Below are 13538 nucleotides of genomic sequence, written 5' to 3'. Positions count from 1 at the left end.
AACTCTTCATCTGCCACATATTCATCTGCGCTATTCTCCTATTTCTGAGCTCGCTAGCACATGGCATTGGGAGTAATTCAGAGATTACAACCCGAGAAGTCTTGCTTTTTAGTCTACTGCCTAACTCCCTGAATTATTGATGCAAAACCTCATCCCCCTTTCTACCTATGTCATTGGTACTGACATGTACCATGACCTCTGCCTTATCCTCCTTCAGGATGCCCTGCAGCCATTCGGTGACATCCCAGACCCTGGCACCAGGGAGTCAACACACCATCATGGAGTCATGTTGCCGCCACGGTAGCCACGTTGATGGCCTATCCCCCATTGCTATTGCTCTTCCTCTCTTCCTCCCCTCCTGTACAGACAGGCTGCTTGTGGTGCCAGAAGCTTGGCTCTGTCTGCACTCCCTGGAGGAACCAGCGCCCTCATCAGCCTCCAAAATGGAATACCAATTTGTGAACGGGACCCCAGGGGACTCCTGAACTACCTGCCTGTTTCTCTTGGACTGCCTGGTGGTCACCCATTCCCTTCTTTCCTCAAGTCCCTTCAGCTGCGGTGTGACCACCTCTCTAAACGTGCTACCCACGATGCTCTCAGACTCACGGATGCTGCACAGTGTCCCCAGCCGCCGTTCCAGCTCTGAAACCCGAGCTTCCAGGAGCTGCAGCTGGACACACTTCCTGCACACATGCTGGCCCCGGGCACTGGAAATGTTCCCGGCTTCCTACATGGAGCACGAGGAGCGCACCACAGATTTGAGCTCTCCTGCCATGACTTATCCCTTTAAATTAAACCTTTTAAATAAATTACTCTGGGGCCTTTCTTTCCTGATCCTAGTTACTACAGAATATACAAACTATAAACCACAAAAAGACCTTAAACTATAAATGATAAAAGTAGTAAATGCTTACCCGTCCTTACCTACTACTTACCAGTCATTCCTTTCCCTTGTAGTGTTTACTGCTGCAGCAGGGCAAGACCACTCTCTGATGAATTAAGAAGTTGGATAGCAAAGAAAAAATGTAAAGGGCACCTCTTCCCCTATGCACCGAATTCCCACTGTGCACCAAATTGCCAATACCCACACTCACTCTGGCTGTGTCTCACTCAGGATGAGGTCCCTCCCCTGTTCCTGTGCAATTCGAGTGCCGAAGGGCCTCTTCTGCGCTGTGTGATTCTATGAATATGCTGATCTCCTGACTGCTGGTTTTCAGTAGTTCAGCACATAAAGTACTGATGACAGACTTTGGAAGATTTCACCCTTGCCTTCATTTCTGCACTACTTAGCAACCAGCTCAGAAGCAATTACTGTTCAACATCTCGGATGCAATGCATGGGACAGAGACAGATGCAGAAAGGCAGGAAAATACAGAAGGGCAGTGGAACATATATGTAAATAGAAATATATATGTTATCCAAAGGAAGATTAAGTTGAAAGCAGAACAAATTGTTAGCAGCATTGCAACCACGGTGCTGATCTACCGTGGATCTGTGACAAATGTGAAATAATTACAGTGGGAACAAGAATCCAAATTGAACAATTTGTGTTAAATGGAACAGGTATTCAGTGAACTGATCACAAAAGAGTTATGATGAAATAACCATTGACGTCAACAGCCTCAATGTATGGCTGCACTGACAAAACAATCAGGGTATCGGATAATTTTTTAAAAACATAGGGAATTCAGACAGGGTTACTCCAAACACAGCATAATAAATGCCAGCAATAAATGATGACGGAGAGCCATTGAAGCAATGTAAATAGGATCAGGAGACAGTCATATGTTTTGGAGAAAGCTGAAAAGGTAACAGTGAAGTAGAGGTCAGACAAAATGAAGTGGCTTGCTGATCACATGACTTTTCTTAAAAGTGCTCTGCCCCTGTGGTGGAACCACCCTGGCAGAAATCGGCAACAAGATGTTTCCTTGTTACCTCTCATGTTTGTTATGCCCAGGGTGCTTAGTTTCTCAGTTACAATAAATTTTTAGCAGAGTATCAAGTGCTAATTAGAAAAAAAAATGTGCATTTCTATGGCGCCTTTGGCATCCACGGAGCATCCAAAGCGTCCCACAGCTATTGAAGAACGTTTGAAGTGTGGTTACTATTCTCATGTAGGAAAACAGGATTCCTTCACTCCTGTTTTTCAAAGATTTTAGATTCCTAAGCAACTTTCAGTAGTATGGTGGAGTTACAGAAGCTGCATTGCAAATACAGAATCATTGAAATTGAAGTATCGATGCAAGTTGCTGCTGATAGCTCCACATTCAAGCCATCTACCATAATTCCACTTCTACACTCTTTCCATGTATTTGCTGAATATTTTTTTGATACTCTCTCTCAAATGCGGTGATTGACTCAGTTTCAACAGCTGCAAAGGAAGACCTTTCAGTTTAAATTGCTTGATCACATCCTTCGAACATTCTAAAGCACTTCACAACCCACTGGTTTGGTTTTGAAATTCAGTGCTGTTGTTAATTTAACAAACTGGAGACCCAATTCCCAAACAGCAAAGGATATGACTGACCAGTTGATACGATTTTGATGATATTGATTGACAGAGAAATGTTGATCAGGAACCAAGAACGGGGCTCCTCTTACCTTTTTCAAATAATGCCATAGGGGCTTTTTTAAAAATATAACATTCACCTGAACAGTGCCGTGGTTTGATGTCCCGTCTAAATGATGACACATCTGACTGTTCGTCATTCCCTTAGCAAAGTGTCATTCAGATTATCTGCTCAGAGGTTTAAGTGTACCTGAACTCCATTTGCCCACTCTGCTCCGCATCCCTTGACACATTTAACTAGCAAAAACGAAGGGATCTCAGTCTTGAAAATTTCAATTGACCAAGCATCCATTGCCACTGGAGGGAGAGAGCTCCAGATGTTGTGTGTGAAAAATTGCTTTCCCATTTCATTTTTGAATAACCTAGCTCTCATTTTAAGGATTATCCCCTTTGTACCTGAATCACCCAAAGGAGGGAATAATTTGTTTGTACCCACTATGTCTAATCTCTTTATCATTTTAAATGCCTCTATTGAAACCCCCTTCAGCTTGAACTCCAGGGGCTACAGCCCTCTGACGAACCAGTGCTGGAACCCCTCCCAGGACCAACACATTTTTCCTGAGATAAAAACAGAAAATGCTGGAAACACTCAGCAAGTCAGGCAGGATCTGTGGAGAGAGAGAAGCAGAGTTAACATTTTGGGTCAATGATCATTTGTCAGAATGTCTAACCAAGGGTCATTGACCTGAAATGTTGACCCTGTTTCTCTCTCCACAGAGGCTGCCAGAGTATTTCCAGCATTTTCTGATTTTATTTCAGATTCCCAACAGCTGCATTACTTTGTTTTTCTACATCTTTTCTGAGGGTTGATGCCAAACATAGCCTGCAGTGCTGTAGGTGGGATCAAACTAAGGCTCTGTAAAACTTAAATGTTATTGTTTCACTTTTATATTCTGAATCTGGCAAGATAAATGCCAACATTCCATTATCACTTTTGATTATTTCTTGTACATGTGCACTAGTTTTTAGTGATTGGTGTACACAGACCCAAATCCTTTTGTTCCTCTGCAGTTCCTGGTGTCTCACTGTTAAGAAAATATTCCGATTTGTCTTTCTCATATTTTAAGTAGATGACCTCACAGTTCCCCATATTGAACTCCATCGGCCATCATCGTGCAGACCCTTTTAGTCTGTCCATGATGCTTTGTGACTTCCTGCACCCATCTACGCAACTTACTTGACCCCCTAAGCGTAATCTGCAACTGAATATTTATCTCTGTTCATCCAAGTCATTAATATATATGGTTGAAAAGCTGAGGTTCTGGTGTAGACCCCTGGGAAGTGCAACTTGTCACATTCTACCAATCAAAAGCCTTTATCTCTCCAACCAAGGTCTAGAAAACTTTGGAAAGTTATGAATAAAATATTTTCAATTTCCTTACCCATTTCTCTTAATGCTGTAGGATGGACACCATCAGGTCTGGAGAATTGTCAATCTTAAGTCACGTTATTTTCTTCTTTACCATTTTTAACTTGTATTAATTTCATTGAGTATATCTCCATGGTTTATTTTCAGATTCCCTTGACCACTAGTAGGTTGTAATTTTCTTCTACTGTGAAAACTGATACAAAATACTCATTTACCAACCTTTATAGTCTTGCCTGCGCCTATCATTAAGGGGCCTACACTCCTTCCTCCCACCCTCTCCTAATGTATTTATAAAAATTTTGTGGTTAGCTTTTATATCCCTTGCAAGTTTTTTGCTTATTCTATTTTTGCACCTTTTATTACTTTCATTATTGCTGTTTACAGCTCTCCTAGTCTTTTAGATTTCTGCTGATCCTTATGAATAGGCACAGCCAGTATTTATTGCTCCTATTTGCCCTTGAAAAGACAGTGGTGATCTACCTTCTTGAGTATAGTTGAGTGGTTTGTGAGGTCATTTCAGAGGGTAATTAAGAGCCAACCACATTGCTTTGGGTCTGGAAGCACATAGAGGCCAGACCAAGAAAGGATGGCAAATTTCCTTCACAAAAAGACATCGGTGAACTGTGTGGGTTTTTACAACAATCTGGTATTTCATGCACCACTTCTGATACTGGCATGTTATTCCAGATTTATTTAATGGAGCTTAAACTCCCCAGCTGATGTGAGATTTGAAATCATGCCTCGGGATCATTAGTCCAAGCTTCTGGATTACTAGTCCAGTAACTTCACCGATTTGCTACAGTATTTCACTTATTGCTTGATCCTATCTCGTACCTCATTTGTTGACCAAAGCTGCTTAGCTACACAATTGGAGCCTTGACCTTGCAGGTGCATGCGTGGTATTGTGCCAAATTCTTGAATATTTCCCACCATTTGTAGCTTTACCAGTTATCAGCTCAGTCGATGCTTTCTGCTTTTTAGACCGGGAAGCCACTTCTGGGCGTCTGGTCATCTTCTGGATGACATTAGCTGGCAAGTTCTCGAACTAGCGCATACTCATCCACGAGATGGGTCAGCAGAGAATCCCTGCATCCACTAAACTAACTTTTAAAAATGGATGCCCGGATGTCAGATTGGGCTATATTCGGAATGGGAGTGGGTGACCCCAGAAGTAGTGAGGACGAAGATGCCGGATTCTGAAGACGGGCAAGGCAGATGGCCTGCCTTGGGACTCGGGCACTATGTCCAAAATGTAAAGAAAAATGAAACACCCCATCCAGCCCTCACTCCTCATCTCCCACACACTCCCCATGCCCCATCCATGCCAAACCCTGCCACCTCATACCCTGTACCCAGCCCCATAACCCCTCATAACTCTCCATGCCAACCTATGCCCCTGTATTCACCCACATGGTCCTTTTTAGCCCCTATGCCAATTTAGTGCCAACTCAACCCATGTCCTCCCACCTTTGCCCTTACACCTACCATGCCAACTCACTGAGTATCCACCATGGGCCAACTTCAGGACCCATGCTGAGATGAGATAAAATAAAGTTCTATAAAAGGAAGTTCTAAGTGTCCATTGCATATTTAGGTACACCAATAATTTATAAACTCTAATTTATAAAAACCCAATTACAACATTTACATTCCTTCAACTACATTAAGCCTTATAACAACAAACATTTAATTCAAGTACATAATTCCTTATAACAGCAAGCATTGGAATTCATACTCCCATTTCAAATAGTCTGTAACTACTTGGAGCTGTCAATCAAACTGTGAAATGGCAGGCACCCTACTTTGATAATAGATGTTTGTAAAATCAGTCATGTAGCTGTAATGGAAGCCCTCAAACTTATATCAACAGAGAGTGAAATAGCAAGCAATGATTTTTTAACACTCCAGACATTTTTTTTCGAAGATTTAAAGGCAGGACTTTTAAATGCCTTGACAGCTCCCTTTGACAAGTCATCTTGACATTTTTGATATCTGCCTTTGACAGGCATTTTTGACAATTCCTTTTGGCACTTATGACAGGTCCTCCTGAGAGGTTCTTGTTGCATATATGACAGTTGATTTTGACAGGCCTGTTGACAGCTCCAATAAACTAGACAGTTATGCACGTTTACTCACACTTATGCCTAATTTTAACAATTCTAAAGGGCAACTGACCTTCCCTCAGGGTTCTTCGGGGCCATATCCAAAGATTTCCTTACCTCTCTAAAGGGGTACACTGGCTATCCAAAGGAATGCACCAAGTTCAGACCTGCTCTTACCAGGTCGTCTCTGCACACTAGGGCTTGCCACTCCTGGGTTATCAAAATCCGACTTGGTTGGAGGCAGTTGATGAGTTAAATGACCAGCCTTGTCTGTGAAATGCACATGTGCAAAACGCAAACTGCTGCATTCCTGCCTCTGTGAAAATGGGAAGTGCTGTGTTTGGGGGCAAAACTTGCGGTTTCCAGGCTCATCAGCCATTTTCAGCACTACAGAGAGGCGCTCTCCATCTATGTGTAGGCTATCCAGGTCTATGCGTAAGCTATCATCATCTCCCTACGTCATACCACACTAGTGGCCTAGTCTGCTCTGCTGCTGAGAACTGCTCTGCCTCATGGTCCTGCAGTCGCCATACAAAGATTGTGGACATACAACTAGATATTGCCATGAAAACGGTGTCTGGGTCACTTAAGTCCACTCCAGTTGACTGTGCTGTCCTACATTGTCCTACCCGCCATGCGCCTTGATCCCATCGTGCTTCATGAGATGGAAAAATTCATAAGCAGCCTCGGCCTTCCCATTCACAAAGATGTGAAAAAACCTACCAAGAGCTGAAAGCCATGCTGACCATTCTGGGAAAAATGCAGCTAATATTCATGCAGCTGGTATCAACTCACTATCCCAATGGATGGAATCATGGGTCACATGCAGCGTAAAGAGCTAACACATCATCACTGACCAACAGCAGAGCTCCAGGGCTTTGACCTCCCTCGAAGAGAGTGGATTGCGCTCAACCAAATCTGCACTGGACATGGACGATGGAACCACTTGCTCCATGAGTGAAAGATGGGGATGTCCCAAAGCGCAGATCATGAGTAACAGATCATGGAACATATCGCATCAAGTTGCCCCCAAATAGCTGTTGTGGGAGGCAACTCATTTCTCCATTCAGCATCTCAGGAGGCTATTGAATGGAGCTAAATTAGATATTGTTTTATAAGCTTTTCCCATTATTTGAAAGTAGTAGTACACCTCAACCCTGCTTACTGTGTTCAATATATTTCTCATCCTTTTGCAGTTTGCCTTACTTAAATTTAAAACCTTGGTTTGATACTCTCCTGTCTCACTCTCAAACACAACATCAAGTTCAATCATATGGTCACTGTTAGTAAGATGTTCCCTTATCATCAGATTATTAACTCATTCTAGTTCATCACTCATCACGAACTCTAGTCTGGCCTCCTCTCTTGTCAGTTCTAAATCATATTGCTCCAGAAAACCGTCCTGTTTATGTTCCATAAATCCTTTCCCAGTTTATGTGAAAATCATTTCTTTTTATGTTTCGACTATTAAACTATATCCACTGGTTGCCAACCCACCAAACAGGTTCGTCTGTCTCCAATCATCTTTATTCCACCAAATGCAGCACTAACTTCACAAATGTCTTGTGATAAGTTTATCTTCTGAATCATCCGAGTGCATTTACTTTGCATTGTTTTGTAACTCCAGTATTCTCTTAGGAAAACTGCTCAAACCCACACACATCACTCCAGATGTGACCTAAATGATGCCAGATTCAACAGCAGCCTATTCAATTTTCCCATGTGTATTTTGTGTGTGTGTGTGTATAACTTGTATGTGTATAATATGCAAAATATGTCCAGAATCCCGTTTGCCTTTCTGGATCCACGCACTTTCCATATAAGCTGTGTGAAGTTGCCAAAGATTGTAGGTTTGTTTTATGAGCAATGCTAAACATACATTATTTCAGGTCAGTGTCCAGAATCTGTGTTTTGCGTTTGATACAAGAATCATTGATCCCCACACACAGATACATATGAATGAAAGTTTTATGATAGTCATAAACACATAATGAGTTTTCAGAAACAAATAAATGCAACGAAGCAATGAGTTCTTAATATGTCATACTGCAATATTCCAACGCTTTTAAGTTTTCCAACGCATACTTTTGCTGCATGCATTTACAATCTGCCATTTTAGTTCTGGATGCAAGAATTTTGTGAAATAAATATCGAAAACATTATGATTGGCAGCTATTTAAAGAAGCGTTCTTTTTTAACTATCCCTCCAAAGTTGTCGTACCACACTCTGAAGAAGCGGCTATGTTATCAGCTCAATTTGAACTTAAAAAAAACATTCAACTTGTGGTTTCAGATTTTATTTTAACAAGGCGTATGGTACAGAGTGGGCAGGCACCCTGGAAGACTATGCCACATCTACAGTACTGCTTGGTTTTTGAACCCTGCCCTTCCCCAAGATTAATGAACAATGCTGTAAAGATTGGTTTTCTTGCCTTCAAAAAAAACCCGAAATAAATGATCAACTCTTATGAGTAATCCACACATCAAAAAAAAAAATTAAACAGTAACACGAAAAGCAACCACAAAGTGACTATATCAGTGCAGTGGTTGGAGGTTTTTGTGGAGTGATCACAATAATATCAGGGTTTAGACAACGTGTTTCTTCTAGTTTGTACAGGGGGGCGGATAAATGTGGAAAAATGGTAGATTTTGTTTTTTTTAATTTGATGGTACTTCACACTAAATATATATCTATGAAATGTTTAAATATGTGATAAATGCATACGTTCAGTCAGGAATCTTTTGAAGTTAAGAGAAGTGAAACAAATCATTTTTAAAGCGTTTGGGAATTTTAAAATGATCAAGCTTTTTAACTAAGGATTGCAGCAGCCGCCCTCGCCTCATAATATCTCCTGACAGCCCCACTGAATGGAATCCATTTACGTGTTATCTAAACTTCTCGAGCCTTTCACAAAGGATTCTATGGGCTCTCTTTTTTTTTGTGTCGTTGGTGATCTGTTCCTGGCTTGTGCAGAAACCTGTTGGCGTGAAATTGTGAACACAGGATTGGGGCCCAAAATGCATTGTGTATTCAGCAATTACACAAGATCATCTGAATATCAGCGGGGTGGCCCTGCTGCCTGCTGTGCGCTGTACAGCTCTCTGCCTGCAAGCTTGTGAAAGCACCAGATATTTCTTACTGAAGGTCTCTGTCGTACCTTTGCAGTGATTGATCAACAGCCACAGTCAAGACTTGAAAATGGCTTTGAGTGAAGTTCTTAAATGCCAGTGCGGTTCAGAATTTTCCCTTTCAACAATGATGCACTTGGTAAATAAAAATGCACAGGGTGCTGACATAAATGCTTAACTTGAAATTGCAGCACCATTCCATGGCAAACACGGAATACAAGCTGGGAAGACAAATCACATGATTTGATGATCCAGATGTGTAAATGACAGTGTTTTCTTTAAAAAAAAACGCAGTTGAATAAATTAACTGCCACATAATATCGAATCTGATCCGCAATCATTATTTTGTATTTAAGCTGCTGATGCAGCAGGCGTATTCACTATACCATAAAACTGGGAGCAATTACAGTCAGTGAAATTTCTCCAATGCTGCAGTGTTTTATCTGAACTCGACGGGGCCAGTTTTTCCCAGGTTATCTGTTCCGATACATTCTGTACTAAGTGCCAAGCATTATAAAAAAATCTATTGATTTCTCTTTTGTAACGCTATAGATCCTGTGGTTTCTGTGCAAGTTAGTAACCCCTTGCAAGTTCAATATTCTTCTCAACTTTCATTTAGTTAATGGCCACTTATTTTGAAAACCTACTCCCTTTTATTCTACAGTGCTGATTAATTTTATGGAAGTGCAAGCTTCAATTTTACCTGTTCCACCAATTATTATTATGCCTAATGTTAAATTTTCACTTCTTTTGTTGAAGCAAGTAATCTTTATTCTGCAGTTTGAACTCATTATCTAAGCAGATTACCAGTGAAGTGATAAATAATATATTTATTTAACTTATCACAAAATTCACACAGATCTCGCCACAATGAGTAACTTCACATTAGACTAACCCAATTCTTGAATAGAGTTATGGCAATCATTTTTGCATTGCCCTTGATCCTAGTAACATTAATTAAGTAGCTAACCAGTTAATCAGTTTGGTTGTATTTCTTGAGGAAGGGAAGTTGACCATGTCACCAGGAGAGGTCCTTGCTCTTTGAATAGTGACCTTTAACATCCACCTGGAGCGCCACAACAGACAGGAATTCAATGCAATGTTGCATTTGGAGAACATAGCCGCTCCCAGTGAAACATTTCCTCCATACTGCACAGGAGTGTATGACCTGAGATCTGGTATGAACCATTACCCTCTGCCTCATAAACGAGTGCTTCTCATTCCGACAAGCTGAAATTCCTTTGGCTGCAGTGGCAACATTTGAGTGCAGTATTCTAAGTGTCATCTAACTAACGATTCCATAGTTGTATACAGCATTCCTGGACTTCATTTTTACAACAACATATACTAACATTCCAAATAGCTACCTGGTAGACTGCTGCATAAGTGAAGGTGGTCTCATAATAAACTCCATTTAGGTCTCCATAAGCCATAAATATATTCAATTATTTCACTTCAATAGCACATTTAATATTAATGACCTTTTTTTAGGAGTTTCCTTTTTTTTTATTGCTTTAAGCATAGAAGAACCTAGAATTCGGGGCACAGTTTCAGAATAAGGGGTCTCCCATTTAAGACGGAGACCAGGAGGAATTTCTTCCCGGGGGCTGTTAATCTTTAGAATTCTCAACTCCAGAGAGCATTGGAGTCTGGGTCGTTGAGCATATTCAAGGCTGACATAGATAGATAGATTTTGATCTACATTAGAGTCGAGGGGTTATGGAGGCAGGCTGGAAAGTGGAATTGATAGTGCGATGAGATCAGCAATGATCTAATTGAATAGGGGAGCAAGCTCGAGAGGCTGAATGGCCTACTCCCACCCCTATTTCTTCTGTTCCTGTGAATACTGTGACTTGGTGTCTGGAATGCTCGGCGATTGCTGTTAGGTGTAAGATGTGTCTTCGATTCTAATTTTGGTTATTACTCTTAAATGTTCAAGTTTGTTCTTGTTGCTTTTGAAGGCCTATATATTATCCCAATATTGGATTCACAGTTTTATCTTTAATGGGCCTCCTGATTTATAAGAATTGTTTTCTACAGAAATTTTATTGTAACCGTCACTCGCATTTAAAAAAAAGGTCTACAAACTGAAACAATAAGAGTTGTTAAACTCTTCATTGTGCTACAATTCTGTGGCTTGATGTCCGATAAATTGCTTTATGCATTTTTCTCCGACTTCTCTTGAAATGGCTAAAGAGCCCCATGCAACACATGTTTTCAATGATAATGGGTCACAACATTAGGGAGTTTTTGAGTAGGCTGTGTTCCTGGAACAGCATGCTCCCAAACCTCTTGGCTGCTGGGGCAAGTTCACGCTGCTGCAGACGTTTTATCCGCAGCACCATCAGCTTTTAACAATGTGCGTCTTTTTAGAAGACTTCTCTTCAGTTTAAACTCTGCAGTTGCCGATCTGGTTGGATCACATCTCTGTGGCTGTTGCAACACACACACACACTTTGGATTTACAAGTGTAGTGAAATATTGGGAGGTGCTTTATTGGACAACGATACTGTGGTGTGAAGTCACTTCTCTGGAAGGAGCCGGTAATGTGGAAATGTATCGACTGGAGCAAGATCCCAGCACCGACTGCTGAGTTAGTTTTTTTGAGTGAGTTTCTTCCAGTCAGTAACAAACTAAATACATGCGAGGCGATTATTGTGTTAACATTTATCACAAAAAATTACATTTAGTTTGCAGTACATTGCAATTAATAAAAAGAAATAAAATATCTTATGTCTTATTACAAGTTATCATTTAACATTAGTTTTCTTCAGTATTAAAAGTTGGGTATTCAACAGCTCTTCATTTATAAAAATAATCCTTAACATCTGTGATCAGTGAAAGTCTGTTCAAAGTATGTTTTTGATCAGGGCCTTCTGTCTCTGGGCTGGACAAGTATATTACACAAATTATACTGAGAAAACAAACAAATCTATTGTGCATTTCATGATGAATAAAGTGACATGATTCTCTGCTCTTCATGGTCACAAAAAGTTAAATGGATACAGAGACATGGAAGAATTGTTTTGTTTAAAATCTAGTTCATGTTTTAACCTGTTGTATGCCACATGAACTTATACTGGAGTCTGAAATGTTTCATCCAGTGTATTTTGTACCACATTATTTGCATGTTTTAGGTTAATTTTGTTAATTTATTTCACAGCAAGAACATCCTAATTTTTTGATACATTATATATTTACTAATATTTATTTTTAAACCTGTAAAAGCTATCTGTTGTGTTCCTGTGATTTACAGCAGTCATTTACAACTGTTACTGCTCAGGAACTCCTTGCAAATATTGACACACTTGGTTGGGCCACCCTGCCTGAACTTTTGACAGAAATAGACATGTATCCATAGGAAACACTGTACTATCATAGTGGAAAACATTTTTATTAGTGTGCAGCTACATAACTAATAAGGCAATAACTGCATGGAAATATAGAAATCCAAAGATGGACAGACAAAGGTCTAAAGATTCCCTCATGGACTCTCTAGAATCAAGGATCCAGTTTGAAAATCAGTGGTTTACAGGGATCCCTTGCTTACTTATATATCAATGAGTGTTTTCCACTCTTTTGCAAGTGAGGCATTTTTTCACTTGTAATTAGATGAGTTTTTAAAATCATATGTTTAGCCAAAATGAATTAACTACTTTTCTAATGTGTGCATTTTAAAGTCAATTTAGAGAAAGAATCATACACGCTCGTTTGATGATTTAAATGGATTGAGAGTATAGCCGCTTACAAACTCTTGCATGGCCACCCAGTTCTCTTGTTTAACAGTAGGGAATAGGGGCCAGATTTTTGTGGAGCCATGGAGACTCTAGGGACCTTTAAAAATGGTGGGCGGGACCCAGATCCAGAAATCCTACCCTGCCTTCTGACAGATCCTACTTTCACCAGGGTGGGAGGTGTGGGGATAGTATGTGACTCCCACATGCGGGAACCTGAACTCAGCAGGGCTGTTTGAACTCAGGGCTTAGTCCAAACAGAATCATTTTCGCTGGAGCAAGAGCTTTATCCCAGAATGTGGACATTATGAACATTTAGAGAGGTCGTAAATACTCCTGAAGGGTGAATAAGGTCCATGGAACAGACAAAATATTTAAATGGCAGCCCTTTGAAAAAATTTTTTAAAACTGCCTGCCTGTAGCTGTGAGACTTGAAAAAAAATCTGTTCTAGCAGTTTCAATAGCTGTTTGTTGACACAACCTTAAATGCTAACATTATAGCATTATTAATGGTTGGCTGCTTTCTACAACCTATCATCATAATGTGGGAGTTGTAAGTTCACTGTTTGATTGACAGTTCAAAGACGTGATTAAGGGATTAGCTGTCTTTGATGTGGGGCTATAAATACAAATGT

The 13538-nt window shown here is 40.4% G+C and overlaps 1 protein-coding gene across 6 annotated transcripts in view; it reads left to right on the top strand.

The window, feature by feature from the left end:
• ahdc1 (AT hook, DNA binding motif, containing 1) overlaps positions 1-13538 on the top strand; it is a 191634-nt gene that overhangs the window by 104333 nt on the left and 73763 nt on the right. The window contains exon 1 of one of the 6 annotated variants that reach the window (XM_078567459.1): positions 11570-11776. The exons of the other annotated variants lie outside the window; for them this stretch is intronic. The gene's annotated coding sequence lies outside the window, so the exon portion shown is untranslated. Of the gene's footprint in view, positions 1-11569; positions 11777-13538 lie in introns of those variants that run through there. 6 annotated transcript variants of the gene reach the window in all.

Source organism: Cetorhinus maximus, chromosome 21, assembly GCF_964194155.1.
Source record: "Cetorhinus maximus chromosome 21, sCetMax3.hap1.1, whole genome shotgun sequence".
Taxonomy (NCBI): domain Eukaryota; kingdom Metazoa; phylum Chordata; class Chondrichthyes; order Lamniformes; family Cetorhinidae; genus Cetorhinus; species Cetorhinus maximus.
The sequence above is the reverse complement of the archived record's forward strand: the minus strand, read 5'-3'. Positions and strand labels throughout refer to the sequence as shown.